The 13,037-nt window shown below is 39.3% G+C and overlaps 1 long non-coding RNA gene across 2 annotated transcripts in view; it reads left to right on the top strand.

The window, feature by feature from the left end:
- Window positions 1-380: 380 nt before the first annotated feature.
- Window positions 381-13,037, top strand: part of LOC103279405 (uncharacterized) — a 56,581-nt gene continuing 43,924 nt past the window's right edge. For both annotated transcript variants that reach the window (XR_010004516.1, XR_010004515.1), the window contains exon 1: window positions 381-3,057. This is a non-coding gene — a long non-coding RNA (uncharacterized LOC103279405). The remainder of the gene's footprint in view (window positions 3,058-13,037) is intronic.

The following is a 13,037-nucleotide window of genomic DNA, read 5'->3' as shown; positions in this document are numbered from 1 at the left end:
CTTGGAGGCTTTTAAGCAGAGGCTGGATGGCCATCTGTCGGGGGTGCTTTGAATGCGATTTCCTGCTTCTTAGCAGGGGGTTGGACTAGATGGCCCATGTGGTCTCTTCCAACTCTACTATTCTATGATTCTATGATTCTATATGTCATGACTTGTGTCTATTGATAACTGGGTGCATCTGTACCATAGAAATAATGCAGCTTGACACTACTTTAACTCATGATGCAATGCTATATAATCAAGGAAGTTGTAGTTTTATACCGTCTTTAGCTTACTCTGCCAAGAGTGCAGATTACATCTCCCAGGATTCAATAATATTGAGCTGTGGCTGTTTACAGTGGTGTCAAAGTGCATTAATTCTATAGTTCTAATTCTACACCCTCTTTTAGTCTTCTCTAATCCAAACATTAAAAAAGCTAATTATAGACGTTGAAATCTATAATTTAATTGTGTAGAAAAGAAGTAAATAATTTTGCTTTGTCCTGAATCTGCCAATTTCTTTGGTGACTTGAGTTTCTAGGGATTTTTCCTAGATCTCATGTTACAATTATAGCAGTATTAATTAATAGGTTCATTCTTACTTAATGTTGCTATTTTGAGTTCCACAGGAAATATTTTAATCTAAAAACTTCCCTGGCACAGCAAGAACAAACTCCTGTTGGCTAAGGTTACTATGTCATCAGTACTGCTTAATCTCAGATTGAGGTGACTGTAACATCAGTAACACTCAACCCCAGATCAGGTTGTTTGAAGTATCAGTAGTGTTTAGTCTCACTGCTCATACTGACAATGTGTAAGTAGGACTTTCTCAGTCTGTGTTGTTCATTCATTTTAACTAATTAATTAAATGACTAAAAAAGTCATGAGAGGAAAAGACAAAGATCCACCCAGAGGAAAAGTGTTCTTAGCTTACATCAAGGGAACCACTGATGGCATAGGGAAGCTGATGAAGAAATACAACCTACAAACTATCTACAGACCCACTAAGAAAATCCAACAAATGCTACCAGTATGTTCGGCAAAGGACAAGAGAGATCCTCTCACTTCTGCAGGAGTCTACCATACTATGCAGCTGTGGACAAGTCTACAGGGACCACCAAACGCAGGAATGGCCAAACACGAATCAAAGAACATGAAAGGCACCGCAGACTAATCCAACCAGAGAAGTCAGCCATAGCAGAGCACCTGATGAACCAACTTGGACACAGCATATTATTTGAGAACACAGACCACTCTAACAACCACCATGTCAGATTACACAGAAAAGCCATGTGGACAATTTCAACAGAAAGGAGGAAACCATGAAAATTAACAAAATCTGGCTACCAGTATTTTAAAAACTAAAATCAGGACAGTAAATAAAGAGCAACACTCAAAAGACAGGGGAATTCCAGACATGAAACAACCAGGGCCAGCTAACACCTCCCAACACCTTCCACCAGGCAGGAATCAGCTAGGCTTTGAAGTTGCAAGGCCACTAATGCTAATCAAGGTGGCCAATTGCAGCATTCATACTTGCCTCCAACAGACAAGAGTTCTTTCTCCCACCCTGGACATTACACACACACATACACACACATATATACACCCCACTTACTTGCTTCCAGTAGACCTTACAACCTCTGAGGATGCCTGCCATAGATGTGGGAGAAACATCAGGAGAGAATGCTTCTGGAACATGATGATACAGCCCGGAATACTCACCACAACCCACCGACTAAAAAAAGATTTATTGAAGAAACTCTACCATTTGTAGGTTCTTCCATCTTTCTTCACTGACAATGAAGAGTGAAGAGAGAAAAGAGAAGACAGCAAGTTTAATATTAGAGCTAGTTTACAGCTCCAATTCATCCTCCCCTTTCTCATTGCCAGTTTATACGATGTCCTAGTATATACTCTCCTAAAAATAAAAGGGAGTAATAAGTGGAGAAGGGACAGGGAATATCCGGAGGTTGGTCAGTGCCCTGTACCTTTTTCATACTTAGTCTGGAAATAGCAGAAAAGTGAAGCTTGTGCCAGGGCTTGTGAAATCTACCATCTCCACTTTAGAGAAATATCTTGAAAATAATTGTCAATCAGTAAACCTGAATAATTTTACTCAGATGTCTCGGGTATATGAGAGCAATTTTCCATATAAAAGCTTTTTTCTATGCAATGGTCCTGGGAGACATCTTACTTTTCCTCCTTTATTCTGTTCAGCTTCTGTGGTGATGTTTCGCTTTTACTATGCACCAAATTCTGGCTCACATAGGGAAGCGTCTTCTCTGTTGCTTTTAGGGAGGGAGGGGAGAGGACAAACGAAATAAAAAGGTATTAAGGCAGCAACACTGAGGGGATTTATGTATTGTGAATAACTAATTCATTACTGAACAACTTACATTATGAAATTTATCCATGTTTCCCGTTCACTTTGTTCTGTAGAAATGCATATAAGTACTTTGTCTGGTGTGTTTTGTATTGTGCTCCTGCTCAATGAACTACACACCACTTACGCCTTCAGGATTTTGCTTTTGGTCATATTAGTACAGGAAGCTTAATTCTCATCCATACCTCGCAACCTCTGAGGATGCCTGCCATAGATGTGGGCGAAACTTCAGGAGAGAATACTTCTGGAACATGGCCACACAGCCCGAAAGACATACAACAACCCTTAATTCTCTGCATTCACACACCAAGCTTTCAAGAAAGAGAGGAAACTATGACTAGGGTGGGCAGGTTGGGACTATCCCAGGCCTTGAAACTAACATTTGAGACCTCTGGACAACCCTTTGTGATGTCATGCCATTGTGATGCCATTCCAACAGGCTTTGGTGTTGTTACAAGGATGTTGTTACAAGGGGCATGTCATTAAGCAGAGTAGTTTAAGTATCAACCACAGTTGCGAAGGTAATGCCATTCAAATGAAAAGCACCAAATCTAACAAATAAGTATTAGAGTATCGCACCCTCTCTTTGAAGGTTGGAGAAGGTGGTCCAAGACCTGCAATCGGGATACAGTTGCCTAGCCATCCTTGCCGCTACATGAATTGGCCAAATTCGATCTTACAGCTTCAGAAAGGTAATGAGTCTGTCTTGTGGTCAGAGACTTTTTTGAAAAACGAAGGTGACAGAAGGAATATTGGATGATAGAGTACTTTACGCCAAAATGCTTCATTCTTATTGTATCAAATCTTTGAGAAGAAAGTTGTCCAGAACTGGAGTGAATGAAACAGTATTTCTTTTAGAAGGAGCTTCAAATAGTTGGAGGGAGGGAATCTTTCTGTCCACTTGATAGGTCAAAATCCCATAATTCTATAGCATTGACCAATGACAAAGTGGTATCAAACTGCCATAATTCTTCAGTTTGGGTTCCACCCATAAATATGCCTTTGCTCTGTGGAAAGTCCTGGGACCTCAGAACAGCAGGATATATAAAAAAACCCGATTAGCTCCAGTGATGGAAAGGCTGGACACAAAAACAGAAGTATCAAATGTACAAATATATGTCTAGCCACAGAATGATCTCTCAATGACATTTGAATGAGTTTCTACTACTCATTACACAACCACATCCTGTTTCATTTGAGTCCATTGACAAGATTGACGGAAGCATGACTAGTAGCAGTTCCCCTTTTAGCTCTTCCTGTAGTAAAGGACTTTGGAAAAAAGGAATATATTTCAAGGCTGCACTATTGAAATTCAGACAGACAGGTGAAGAGATGACATAGTCATCAGGTACATGTGCAGAACTATCAAATAGACACGATATCATGTCTTCTTCCATTCATGCTTAGGTTCATGTAGAACACTTATCGCTATTGCTACAAAATGAATTTTGCCTCCATCCTTCCATCATAACATCAGGAATGTATAGTACAGGCAATTCCTAATTTAAGCTGTTCCCCAGTGTAGTCCCAAAGACTTTCCCTTTTGTTTGTGTTGTGAAACCCCCTTCCTATGCCTTGATAAATTTTGCAAGTCTGCTGAAACTTTTGTCTTCTCTGAAAATGCCTTGAGCATTTCTTCTGTGATATATCAATATTTGCTTCTATTTCCCCGTTTGAAGTGACATTAAGGAAGAAACCAAATGTTACATTTCCAGTGTTCAAGCGACTTCATAAGTGCCGTCACAGCAATCCAATGGCACTATAAAGAAGTTAGGAAGACCAGTATTATTATTTTGGCATTATAAATCTGCAGCCGAGGCAAATAATGCATTGGCTTGCACAAGACCTCCTAAGAGCATCTGAACTAGCATCCTACTGAATCACAGCTCAATCTTTAAATTAGTAACATTAGCATTTGTGTCCTTTTTCTGATTGCAGAGGTAAGTTACTAAATTAAGATTACTTGGGGTGGATTTTCAAAAACACTGAATATGTATTAGGCAATCATTTTGCTTCCTTTAAATTGTCACTATTTTGTGCTCCAAGTGAGAAAAGACAAACAGGTATTAGAGCCCAATTCTCTTCTTTCTACCCTCATTTTTTTCCTGTGTATATTCATATATGACTTAATGGTTGCAATTGCAGGATACTTATTTCTGGTTAAGTAATTTCTAGCATACTTCCCATAATGTAAACAGGAAATGAGATGTGGAAATGTGCCATTTACCACCAAAAGAAAAGAAGTCTATTCTTATGATTTATAGAAAGAGACTGTGAAAAGTGCCATTGACAGTTGTGAGGCCAGGGAAGAGTTTGTCCACCCCACCAGCTCTCCCCAACAAATAATGTTTGTGACTTTCCATAAATTACTTAGTTTGGCAAAATATCTTTGAATCTTTTTAATGGCGATGATTTTGATCACCAGGCAAAGGAATCCATCTTCAGTGGTTCTCGGCCTGTGGGTGTCCAGATGTTTTGGCCTTCAACTTCCATGCTCTTGTTACATCCCGTATAGATTACTGCAACGCGCTCTACGTGGGGTTGCCTTTGAAGACTGTTTGGAAGCTTCACTTGATCCAATGGGCGGCATCCAGATTGCTCACTGGAGCGGCGTACAGGGAGCATACAACTCCCCTGTTGCATCAGCTCCACTGGCTGCCAGTCTGCTACCAAGCACAAATCAAAATGCTGGCTTTAGTTTACAAAACTTTCCAGCCCAGTCTACCTGTCCAAACGTATCTCCCACTATGAACCACTTCGGAGTTTAAGATCGTCTGGGGAGGCCCTGCTCTCGATCCCACCTCCTTTGTAAGTGTAACTGGTGGGGACGAGAGACAGGGCCTTCTCAGTGGTGGCTCCTTGGCTGTGGAATTCCCTCCCTAGCGATATTAGATCAGCTTCCTCCCTCCTTACCTTTAGGAAGAGTAAAAACTTGGCTTTGGGAGAAGGCCTTTGATAAATGGTGCAGTGCAATTTTTTTTAACCTGGAAATTGTGCAATGCCTTTTGGAATGGCTTTAGACCTTGGTTTGGATGATGTGTCTTATATTGGAATGTATTTTAATTATGTTTTATGTCTGTTTTAATTTTTATAATTCTATTTCATGTCTGTGTTTTACGCCTATGGCACTGTATAAGTGCCATTTGTAAGCCACCTTGAGTCCCCCCCCCCCCCCAGGGTAGAAAAAGGCGGGATATAAATATGGCAAATAAATAAATAAATGTCCAGAAATCCTAACAGCTGGTAAACTGGCTGGGATTTCTGGGAGTTGTAGGCCAAAACACCTGGGAATTCACAGGTTGAGAACCACTGAGCTTCTGAGTTTCTTATAAAGATGTCCATGCTCAACTGGAAAAAATATGCAGAAAACCTATACCTGAATTTAGAATGGCTTCTTGACCAATCACAGAATATATATTCTAAATAATATAATGCCTTTAAAAATTAAATAACAAATATCAAACTCCATAGGCTACAACCATCACATATGGAGATACAATCTGATTTATTTTTGACGACAGCAGTCTGAGCTCTAGTTCCTAGAGAAACAACTTCATCTAAGATGCAGATGATCCCATTTATAGAACTTTTAAGCATATGCTCCTCAACTGAAGCAGAGACTGAACAGATAGAAATCTTCTGCAGTCATTATTGTTGTTTTGATGTTCATCTATAATCCTGTTTTTGCTATTCTTTCGTAAATATTGCCAGTAGTTACTATTTTCTGTTAGTAATATAGACATCCGGTTCTGACAGCTATTCAGACCTTCTGCTCTCTCTCCTGATTGACTGAGAAAAAGGCTGTCCAGGATTTGCATGAGGCTTGGCTGAGGGTTCCCTTGGTGTCACAGCCTGCAGGTGGAGATTTCCATGATGGGAATAATGGCAGCTGGGGATTAGTCTATACAAGGAACCATTTCTGTGCCGAGAACCCCTCTGGGAGGGCACAGTCCACGAGGAAACAATGGTACAGATATGATGATGAATTTTTGATGAATTTGAGAACCGCTGCTCTAAATTTATTAAATTTCGCAACTTTGGACCTCCAGAAAAGGTTTTTAATAAAATGAAAAAAACAACAACACATATATTTACTGGTCCATGAGGTCACAAAGAGTCGGAAACGACTATGCGACTGAGCAGTAGCATTTACTTGTGGTCTCTTAATCTATATATATAAAAGAGTGATGGCATCACGGCGACCCACAAAACAACAAAACTACAGGCCCCCCAACCTCGAAATTTGACAACACAACCCATCATCCATGCCTCCAGGTTGATACAACAAAAAGAAAAGAAAAATAAAGTCCTAATTAGAGGGAGAGGAATAATTGCTTTTATCCAATTGTTGCCAGTTAGAAGGCTATGCTCCTCCAACTTGGTCTCCTAGCAACCCAATAAAAAACACTAAAAAAACCTAAAAAATAATTAAAAACACTAAAAAAATTAATACAATAAAATACTATAATAACAGAAAATAACTAAAAATAATACAAGAAAATAATAAAATATAATAAATAAAAAGATAACTTACAATAAAATTAATTAAAAAATACAAATAACGTCAAATAAAAATTACACAACAATTTTTAACCAATACCACCACCACTTTGCCACAGCAACGCATGGCCGGGCACAGCTAGTGAACTATAAATATTTTAGGGAGAGGGGGTGTTACTGTGACTTGATGTCAAATATAGACTCAAACGGGGCATGGGGTGGCATTACCTGTGTTCCCCAGATGTTTTTGGCCTTCAACTCCCAGACATCCTAACAGCTGGTAAAAATGGCTGGGATTTCTGGGAGTTGTCAGCCAAAACTTCTGAAGACCCACAGGTTGAGAACCACTGATCTAGATAAAACTTGGCATAGATCATGATGGCTTGATGTTTTAATGAAACAGGACTGGGAAGCCTCATTACATGTACAGAAGTCATTATCAGCTTTCTGAATGAGGAGCTGCTGTATAGGAGCAACTGTGGTTCCTGCTCTGGAACTAACATAATTTAGGCAGTGAACTCTGTCACACAGGGAACCGTAGTTCAGAGAAATTGATACGACAGTAAATTGGACCAGAATTGGGAGTGGATGTATATTCTTGTAGAGCTACCTTGGTTCATAACAGCAACTCAATACGATTAAATATGAGACACATCTATAAAAGTAAGTAAATTATTCAAATATGCCTGTTATTTTTGTTGAAAAATATTTTGGGCAGGCAATCCATGCCATGCCCTTGAGTCAATATATTAATTTGAAGAAATCCAGACTTCTAAAGTCATGTTAAAATATTCAAAATGATCAGCAAGCAATATAAATTATCACTCTTCATGGAAAAGGAACATTTCTTGAAGTTGTTTTAAAACATCTCTCTAGTTATATGTGGTTTCAGTTCTCATCTCACTTTGTCCCTAGGGCTTGGGGTGAGTTAAAACATGTTGAAAATAAAATAATATCAAGAAAAATATAATAAATGAAAGAATCTTACAAAGTCCCAGGATGCTCAGCAGTATTACTGCTCTTAACATAAACAGTAAATCTCACAGCTGGCCTGAGATAGATTTCTGCACCCACATTGACCCTATCACTTTCCCTCCTCAACCATCCATGTCATGAGTGACATCACAACATGTTTATTTTCTCTGCACTATGTCAAGTGTCTTTATAAGGATTAGGAGGATGCAGCAAGAAGAGCAGGTCACCTATCCTGTCACACAAAGTATAAGCTCACTTCCCTGCACAATAGGGGAGCCGTTTCCAGCCAGAAGTCACTCAAGTCAAAAGTAATAGCTGCGATGGCAATCAGATTCCAGCTCATGATACACAGATAATCCTTTTTTCTTCCCCCGAGTGGTTAAATAGCCCTGAAGGGAGAGTTCAGCACGAACCTGGAGGGTTGAATTAAACTCAGCCAATAGCACAATATGGTTGATGTGGCTCTGCTCTAGGGTTGTGTTGTCTCTACCAGTGACAGCCGCCCAGAGGGTGGAAGAGTTCTCTGTGTGGGATAAGGGTGGGGAGTGGGGACACTAAATATAACCAGAAACTGGGGGTATGGGATGGGAAAAATAAGATCTGGACAGAAGCATCACATCAAGATGAGATTATGCAAGCGGGAGACTGAGAAACACGACCAAAGAAAGCAGGAAAGCAAGGAAGTTCTACAAAATTCTAGAGGGAACTAAAGGTTTTTGCACTGCCGCACCAGAAAAATGAAGGAATGAGTTGAAATGCATAGAAAATGATACCACTTAAACAAATTGAGAGTCCAATAGAGTTGTTTTTAAATAGCATCATCATGAAGCCTCAATGCATTTACAAACATAATCATGTTTTGCTGTGTCACAGAATAAAATCTGCCCATGTTTAATATGTAGAAACAGTTCTGAGAGCAGATCGACCCCAAATGAAATGTTTTGTCAAATCTCTTGGCCTTTACTAAATAGCATCACTTTAGGCCAGTTTCTATGGTTTTTTTTAGTACTCAACCCTGAAGTTCAGAGAGAATTTAGTATCTTTAGTGGAAGTTTCATTTGTATTGTAATTTCCGTATGTTGCTCCAGAAGCCTTGATTTCCATAACAAAGAGATCTTCCCTGTAGGAAGGATTTTCAAAAACTGCACATGATCTTTGTGCAATGTGAATTTGCTACAAGCCGGACCTGTCAAAATGCTGTTCCCCCATTTCCCATCCTCATTTAGCAAGAGGAGGCACAGGCTCTGTATAATCTCTTTTAAATCTTAAACCAGGCAGCCGTCACCAAAGAAAATTCAGACATAGCAGATGAAGACTTTTCCATTTTCTGGCAACATTTGTAATTGGAATTCTTAATAAAAAAGATATATTACTGGCATTCCACTATGTCTGGTATACTTAGTGGAGGACACAATGAGTGTAGAGAGCTACTTTAAGCATTCCCTAAAAGGAAGAATCTTGGTTCATCCCTGATGCAAATCCATCCTATGATTGGCAACTGCTTATGGAAAAATATTAAAGTGGTTGTTGGCCTGGCTACTGGATCTACATTGGTCTCAACCAGATGTGCAAATTATAACTGTTGTGGTCAGATATGATTAATGTTCACATGAAGCTTGGCCCTTGAGGCTTTCTTCATAATCCAATAGAATTTTCTTCTTCCCGATTCTATGTGTTGAAGAAATTCCAATTAATGGATATGACATGCTTTGCTGTGGGACAGTGTAAATGTGAAAGTGTTTTGAGAAGCACTAGGGATGACATGCAGGCTGGGTGCAATACTGTCCATTTATTGACCATCAATCAATTCATCCATCTATCCCCTCAGAAAACATATAGCACTGGTATTGATGTACATTGCACCACAAAAGATGCAGCCTTGATATTCTGGGATATAGGGCTGTGTGGAAGGGCCCCCAGTCCAACACTCCAACCACTACACCATCCTGACTTTTGTTATAAGGGGCAAATAAAGCAGTTACTAATTGGAGACACTACTAATTCACACAACAGAGAGATGGTCTACCTAGCTAAAGCATTTAGAGGCCAGTTGATCGATTCTCAATAAATGGACAGTGTTGCACCCAGCCTGGACGACATCCCTAGTGCTTCTCCTCAAAACACTCCTTTGGGGTGACACTTTCTGCTGGCAAGAATTCAGTGACTGCACGTTGCTTAAGTCGCATTGACTGATAAGTCTGCGCAGGGTTCCATAAGGTAAAGGTAAAGGTTTTCCCCTGACGTTAAGTCCAGTCATGTCTGATTCTGGGGGTTGGTGCTCATCTCCATTTCTAAGCCGAAGAGCCGGCGTTGTCCGTAGACACCTCCAAGTTTATGTGGCTGGCATGACTGCATGGAGCGCCGTTACTTTCCCGCAACAGATGCTTAAAGTAGACCTATTGATCTACTCACATTGGCATGTTTTCGAACTGCTAGGTTGGCAGAAGCTGGAGCTAACAGCGGCCACTCCCGCCGCTCCGGGGGCTTGAACCTGGGACCTTTCGGTCTGCAAGTTCAGCAGCTTAGTGCTTTAACACACTTCGCCACCGGGGCTCCTATACAGGGTTCCATACTTCGCACTTTAACAACACAACCGTTCAATGCTAAGGCTTCCCGCCAAATGGAACTGTAGAGGAGAGTCTACTGAACAAGCCAGTACTTGCTGCATACCAGTACTGCCATCTGTTGAGGAGTTATGATGGTGGAAACATTACTTTTCATTTAACCCTCGTACAATGTCTTAATCTGGTCCTCCACCTGATATCATTACATTGGCTTGCCTCACAGTGGCTGAAAGTACACCTATGTCAGGCAAGTTGAAAGCTTATCACATACATGTTTCCCCGAAAATAAGACATTCCTGAAAAATAAGACCTAGTAGAAGTTTTGCTGAATTGCTAAATGTAAGGCCTCCCCCGAAAGAAAGACCTAGCAGTTTTTGTTTGGAAGCATGCCCGCCAAAGAGAACACCAGAGCATGCAGGATTGGTAAATGCATATACCAGTTGTACATGGAAATATTGGTAGTAACAAGAAATTCTTGATAGGATTCACAGTTTGTCTGGTTATGCTGGTTTGTGATGACAACTACTGTACAGTATATAATAAATGTTCATTTTTTTGTTCAACAATAAATGTGAATTCTTCTTCATGGAAAAATAAGACATCCCCTGAAAATAAGACCTAGCACATCTTTGGGAGCAAAAATTAATATAGGACACTGTCTTATTTTCGGGGAAACACGGTATGTAGCATTTTTAGAGCCACAGTGCTACACAAATTGATCCTAATTCTTAAGATCAAATAAAAGGGTGGTAGTCTTGGTTTTCAAATGACTTTGTAGGTCTTTTAGACTGAGTTTAAGTAATTTGGACTGGCTAAGCTAACCATCTGATGTGCCTAATGACTTCATTGTCAATGGACTCTGCAACAACAGTGGGGAGTGTGAGACTTTCCTGATGCCGATGTACTAAAACTTCCATCATTCCTCAACATTGCCTATGCTGGCTAGGATAGCTGGGATTTGCATTCCTACATCTAGAAATTAAAAGCAATTCTCACCTGTTCTCAAGTCACTGTTAACTTTATTGGGGAGAAGATATATGGTGTTGAGGGCCAGGTAAGAGGGAGACTCTAGCTAGGGAAGGTTCCAGGTTTTCCTTCGTGCAGCTATCCTACAAATATACTTATACTGTATTCACTGGTATCCCCTTCTGTGTTTGTGATTTGAGTCCTAAGGACTTCAAGCTCTTTGAAAGAAAAAGGCTGGAAAATTCGATTTACTGTTAAAAAGAGGATAATTCAAAGGTGTTTTTAAAATGAATTGTATATTGTTCATATATGTTTCTTGGTTTCCAAGATTAGCTACAATTTTTTTGTTGTCGTTGTAGTACCTTTCAGCTTCTCATGCATGTGGCATATCAACTAGATTTTTAATAGACACATTTTATAGATCTGATCATATATTTATGATCTAAGACATTTAAACTAAGTTATAATACGCAGTATAATTTCTATCTAGTATACCTTGGTATACTACTAAGAAGCAGCATGAGGAAAGATACATTCAGGTACTGGAATTAAAACATGAATTTAGCTGTGGAATGCAACTGAATGACCTAGTTTCCACTGCTTTTTTTTCAAGGAATGCCAGACATACATATGTGTAAAGTGGTTATAACTTTCCTTAAGATATTTATAGAAATTTCAAACAGAATGATAAAAAACCCCCAAATATGCATCTTGAAGATATCTCTTTTTCACATCAAATGTTTCTTGCTATACATTTTTTTTCTTTTTTAAGTTTGAAAGAGGAAAACTTCTGGATTCAGGTCAGGTTGTGTGTTGTCAAATCTATCTCCAAAACGAAGTGTGAATAATGCAGGCAGAAAAACCATAAACCACCAACTCAAACATAAGTCTCCAAATTGTGAGCCCATAAATACAGATTGCAGCAAACATACTGGCCTATGGTCCTCCTCTTTGAATGGGTTTCTTGATGTAGATCAATGTTAACAATTTCACAAAAATTTCTATAGTGTACCAACTTTTTTTCGTATTGACTGCTCACACAAGATACAAGTTCAACTCAACAACAAAATAGGCCACTACATATTATGCTAGCTGTTCACACTCTGCTAAATGTCCTTTCTTTGGAAATGTTTGATGATTCATATTTAGATTTATATTGGTTTATGGCCACTTTGCTTCAGAGTAGCTTTAACTGGTTGTTTGTGGGAATCTTTCCATCCTGCTATTCAAAAAGACATCCAATAATGTTGTTATATTTTTGGGAGAGTGGAAAACATTAATAAAACAAAAAGATCAATGACAAAGAAAAAACATTTCTGCTTTACAATTGGTGCAGTTTCAGAACCTATGGTACATGAAGGAAAAAGATCCTAGAATGCCAATTTATTTAAATACTTCAGTAAATCAAGACTGTGAGACTTGGAGAAGACTGCTATATAACCTGTGATGCATACTATCAAAAGATGTTTTGTTGCTTTCTTAACTATTTATAGTTAAGAAAGCAACAAAACACCTTTTGATAGTATGCATCACAGGTTATATAGCAGTCTTCTCCAAGTCTCACAGTCTTGATTTACTGAAGTGTTAACTGCATTTAGGAACAAACCAATATAACAAAATGAATTGTGGAAGAGGTGCCATGCCCGCCAGCCCCAAATTTCCAGCCA

The sequence above is a fragment of the Anolis carolinensis genome, chromosome 3 (assembly GCF_035594765.1).
Source record: "Anolis carolinensis isolate JA03-04 chromosome 3, rAnoCar3.1.pri, whole genome shotgun sequence".
NCBI lineage: Eukaryota > Metazoa > Chordata > Lepidosauria > Squamata > Dactyloidae > Anolis > Anolis carolinensis.
Note: the sequence above shows the minus strand (reverse complement) of the source record. Positions and strands in the feature narration are given on the sequence as shown.